This window comes from Triticum aestivum, chromosome 7A (genome assembly GCF_018294505.1).
Source record: "Triticum aestivum cultivar Chinese Spring chromosome 7A, IWGSC CS RefSeq v2.1, whole genome shotgun sequence".
In the NCBI taxonomy this organism is placed as follows: Eukaryota; Viridiplantae; Streptophyta; class Magnoliopsida; order Poales; family Poaceae; genus Triticum; species Triticum aestivum.
The window spans coordinates 356,624,052-356,629,718 of NC_057812.1; the positions used below are offsets into that span (position 1 = coordinate 356,624,052).

Consider the following 5,667-nt stretch of genomic DNA (forward strand, 5'->3'; position numbering starts at 1 on the left):
ACCCTCATACTCCTCTCTGCACGGGCTTCCACTGCCGTGTCTTGCCCGACTCTGCATCGTCCCCTTCCTAGGCCTCGCCGTCGTCCACCGCCCTGGTGCTCTTGGCGTGGCGTGGTCAACCGTGTCAAGGAACAACTTACATGGAGAGGCTAACAGCTGGGTCCACGGCCACAACAAGGAAGTGCCTCCTCATTACGCGCAAAATAATTATTCCTCAACCTGACAGCGGGGACCCACCGGACGGGCCACCGTATTTCACAAAAAAAAACATTTCCCCCTGACTGTTGGGACCCACCAGCTACGTCTTTGCACGCAAAGAAGTGCGTCTGGGCAAAAAACACGATTCACCCCCTAACTGCTTAGACCCACCAGCTACATCTTCGCACGCAAGGAAGTGCCTGACAGTCGGGACCCACCGGGTCGAAGTGTACGTAGCATTGTCATTCTGGTTGCGAACGTGTACGTACATACTAGTCGATGTAGATGTGCGCACATAGCATCTACACGTACGTACAACGGCCAGTGTGCAGGAAAGAAAATACGGCCACAAACATACATACGGGCAGGGTCTCGAACGCCTACTCGTGCATACATACGACCAGGGGTCGTGTACATGCATGGGTTGGAACAGAGAAACTGCATCGTCATCGTGTTCATGGGGAGCCAACCGGCTGGGTCGGAACGGAATGCATCGTCGTGTTCATCGGGAGGGCTTGGACGGAACAGCCGATGGAAACAAGGCCTGGCATACTGCAGAACAAAGGAAACGGCCTTGTGTTCGACCGGCCATGTTCGAAACGGGGTCCTGTTCATCGGGAGGGGTCTGGTGTACCGCAAAACGGAGGAAGCGGACCTCCTACGGTCGAAACAGGGGTCCTGTTGATCAGGAGGGGTGTGGCATACCGCAAGACGGAGGAAACGGACTTGTGTTGGAGCGCCACGGTGGAAACGAGGGTCCTGTTCATCAAGAGGGGTGTGGCGTACCGCAAAACAGGAGTCCACGGGATACTGTTCATCTCCACCATCGACCCCCTCCAGCTTCCACGAGCTACTGTTCAGCCACCGTCAACCTCCTCTAGCCTCCACCTGCCATTGTTCATCCACGGGCTCCTATTCATCCAGCCTCCACTGTGCGCTACTCCACCGGCTACTGTTCAACCAGCCCTCTCCACGAGCTCCTGTTCAACCACCCCTCCACATCCTACTTTTCATCCAGCCCTCCACCATCTACTATTCATCATCCTCTCCACGGGGTGGTCCTGTTCATCCAGCCCTCCATGGGGGCCTGTTCATCCAGCCCCAACCGGCTCGATCGATCGGGGCCTTGTTCATCCAGAGGCAACACCACGGGGTCCTGTTCATCCACCCCCACCAGGAACTGTTCATCCATCCCCCCAACAACGCTCACTTTTCATCCAGAGGCAGCATTGATCGGCTTCAGTTAGTAGCAGTAGCGAATGAATCGCTCGATCGGGTTTAGTTAACAGCCATCGATCGATCGCTCGGGTTCAGTAATGCGTAGCCTGCAGTCCAATCGCTCGGGTTCAGTTAGAGCCCAACGCCTCGCGTGCGTGTACGAGAGAAACTCACATCACTCGGCCCCAACCACCCACCGTAATCAGGAACACCCTGATATCTACCATGGTTTTTTCCGTCATGGACGGCCCAAAGAATGTCATGCAGTAGCGTTTCCGGCCCGCCCAAGATGAAAAGCCCATTTTCTATCATGATTTTTTGTCATAGAAGTAGGACCCCACCACATCTATGATGATACCATGTTTTTTCACAATTATTGTCATAGAAGTGTCATGAGTATGACAGAAAAAAAATCGTTCGGCCCAAAATGTCACGGATGTGTCTTTTTTTGTAGTGAAACAGGAGAGCTCCCCGGGGAGCAGGAAGAAGCGGAGAAAGTACCATGTCGGTCCAGCATGTTCCAGTTCGTGGATGATGCCATCTATAGGAGAAGACTGAACGGTGTGAAATTGAAGTGCATTCCTCGAGAGGACGGGCTGAGGTTCTTGGCAGAGATACATGGAGGCATGTGTGGCTCCCACATAGGGTCAAGGGCTCTTGCCGGCAAAGCGTTCTAGCAACGTTTCTTCTGGCCCACCGCCCTCCAGGATGCAACTGCGCTAGTAACCAAGTGTGAAGCGTGCCAGTTCCATTCAAACGCGGGTCATGGGGAAGTGCGACGGGCGAGGGAGTTACAACAGTAAAACTCGGCCCCGCATGCTCGTGCACTGTTTTGGGCCTATCCCAACAACGCGTCGCGCTTATGTATGGCCCAGCCCGGGGGCTCCTGTCAGTGCACAAAAGGAGGGGTCCTATTTTGTACCCCTTTACTTGTGCGCGGGCAGTTGGAGCTGCGCCTACTGCCACACCTAGCGGGGCAGACGAAGGTAGCAAAGCCACAAGACTACCAGAAGAATGCCAAGCCAGAAACACGAAGAGAAGAGGGGAGAGGTGGACTCCCCCGGCAATGCCCTTGCTGGGGCTGCCTCCGCAGACCCGGCAAGAACCTTGTCGGGGCAACTTTCCCAACACCAACATCGCAGCCACCCTTGAGCCTGTGAGTTACGACACCGTCGACAACATTGAAACCAAGGCTCAAGAAGTACCTCCATGGTGGCATGAAGATCTTTGTGGAAACCTGAAGCACACGAGACTAGATGATGACCAGAAGACGACGATCATCGGCAAGATCCTTGCCAAGCATACCCACAAGACCCCAGGCAAGAGCCTTGCCAGGGACGACCAAGGTGTTGCGGCAAGACCCTTGCTGGGGCCCCAGCAAGACTCTTGCCGAAAACATCCGCGGGGCCGCAGCCAGGCTCACCTCTGTCAAGACTCCACTGTCGTTCCCATGCAGCTCCAATTCCACCAGCTAGGCAGGCACCTGCATGGCGACGTGTGGCCTCTAGGCCGACTCGACAAGCACCTGCGTGGTGGCATGCAGATCTTTGTGAAGATTCAGCCAGCGCACCAACTCAGTAGCCATCCAACGTGGCACTACACGCCTCGTTAGTTCGGACGCGCGCCAAAGCCAAACGAGGTGGTGACAGCTGGGACGAGCTTCATTGCTGTCCCCGATAAAGCAAGAAGGGCACGTCGGTAGCGCATTAAATGTGTTTGTCCTACGGTGCCAGGAGATAGACTCGATTACTGTATACCTTTCCACCTCCTGTGTGCCACTGTGGCAGCCCCTTTTGACTATAAAAGGAGGCCCGAGGTGCACTGGAGAAGGATTCGGATTTTTTGGATGATGCACGCATCGTAGCTAGTTCAAGAACTCAAGAACACTCAAATATACACCAAAGCAGGACTAGGGTATTACGCATCCTCGCGGCCCGATCCTGGGTAAACGATCCTCGTGCTGGCTTCTGGATCCGCTCTTTGCACAACCTCACGCCTGCCAACCGTAGCAAAAAGGGATCCCAGTGATCCCATAGGTGTCGTTTCCCCCGACACTTATTTTCAATGCAAATACCTAACTAAAAACTAATAAAATTCTTTGTTGACAGCAATCTATGCTTCACAGTAGTATATATTTTGTATATCGAAGTCCTAGATAGGAAAGTAGAATAGGCATAGTTCCTCCACAAATGGAAAAATGTATATTAAAAAAAGATTGATTGAACTTTCCAACGGACTCATTCCATGAGTAAACGATTGAATGGGATTCGCTTGGGCAACAAAAAGTCGTGGTCCCCTTTTCTCTCTTATTGAATTAACTAATTCATTTCCTTTTTACTTTTGGATTTTTTGATTTGATTTGGCATTATTCAACAATAAAAAAAGAAAAATTTCGACAAATTCCTTATTTAATTATGTGATAATTATGAGAACCAATCCTACCACTTCTCCTCCCGGGGTTTCCACAATTGAAGAAAAAAGTACAGGTCATATCGATCAAATTGTTAGACCTGTGTTGGATGTCACTTTTCCCCCAGGCAAGTTACCTTATATTTATAATGCTTTGGCAGTACAGAGTAGAGACACTGCAAATAAGCAAATCAATGTGACTTGTGAGGTACAACAATTATTAGGAAATAATTGAGTTAGAGATGTAGCTATGAGTGCTACAGACGGGTTGATGAGAGGAATGGGCGTGATTGACACGCGAGCTCCTCCTAGTGTTCCGGTCGATGGAGCTACTCTCGGACGAATTTTCAACGTTCTTGTGGAGACTATTGACAATTTTGGTCCTGTAGATAGTAGTGCAACGTTCCCTATTCATAGATCTGCACCTAACTTTATCAAGTTATATACAAAATTATCCATCTTTGAAACAGGTATTAAGGTCATCGATCTTTTAGCTCCTTATCGACGTGGAGCAAAAATAGAACTATTTGGGGGGGGGGCTAGATTAGGTAAAACAGTACTGATCATGGAATTAATCAATAACATTGCTAAAGCTCATGGGGCATATCCGTATTGGGTGGAGTAAGGGAATAGACTCATCAAGGGAATGATCTTTATATGGAAATGAAGGAATCCGGAGTAATTAATGAAAAAATATTGAGGAAAGAAAGGTAGCTCTAGTCTATGGCCAAATGAATGAACCACCAGGAGCTCATATGAGAGTTGGTTTAACTGCCCTAACTATGGCAGAATATTTCCGAGATGTTAATAAGCAAGACATGCTTTTATTTATCGATAATATCTTTCGTTTTGTTCAAACAGGATCAGAGGTATCCGCTTTATTAGGGAGAATGCCCTCCGCAGTGGGTTATCAACCTACTGTTAGTACAGAAATGGGTTCTTTGCAACAAAGAATTGCTTCTACTAAAAAGGGATCTATAACTTTGATTCGAGCAGTTTATGTACCTGTTGACGATTTGACCGACCCAGCCCTGCCAAACCGTTTGCACATTTGGATGCTACTATCGTACTTTCCAGAGGATTAGCTTCCAATAGTATTTATCCAGCAGTAGATCCTTTAGATTCAACCTCGACTATGTTACAGCCTCGGATCATTGGCAACAAACATTATGAAACTTCACAAAGAGTTAAGGAAACTTTACAATGTTACAAAGAACTTCAGGACATTATCGCAATTCTTGTCTTGGATGAATTATCAGAAGAGGATCGTTTAACTGTAGCAAGAGCAAGAAAAAATGAGCGTTTCTTATCACAACCGTTGTTTATGGCAGAAGTTTTTACTGGTTCTCCAGGAAAGTATGTTGCTCTTGCGGAAACTATTAGGTGATTTCAACTAATCCTTTCTGGAGAATTAGAGGGCCTACCTGAACAGGATTTTTATTTGGTGGGTAACATCGATGAAGCTAGCACGAAAGCTATAACCTTAGAAGAGGAGAACAAATCGCGGAAATGAAATTTAATATTTATGTACTGACTCCTAAGCAAATTATTTGGGATTGTGAAGTGAAAGAAATCATTTTATCCACTAATAGTGGCCAAATTGGCGTATTACCAACTCACGCCCCCGTTAACATAGCAGTAGATATGGGTCCTTTGAGAATACACATCCTCAACGACCAATGGTTAGTAGCGGTTCTGTGGAGCGGTTTTGCGAGAATAGTTAATAATGAGATCATCATTGTAGGAAATGATGCGGATTTGGGTAGTGATATTGATCCGGAAGAAGCTCAAAAGGCACTTGAATTAGCCGAAGCTAACTTGAGTAAAGCTCTGGGTGCGAAA

At 48.3% G+C, this 5,667-nt stretch overlaps 1 pseudogene; it reads left to right on the plus strand.

The window, feature by feature from the left end:
• Positions 1–2,482: 2,482 nt before the first annotated feature.
• LOC123153338 (ATP synthase subunit beta, chloroplastic-like) lies at positions 2,483–5,338 on the plus strand (annotated as a pseudogene).
• Positions 5,339–5,667: the final 329 nt, after the last annotated feature.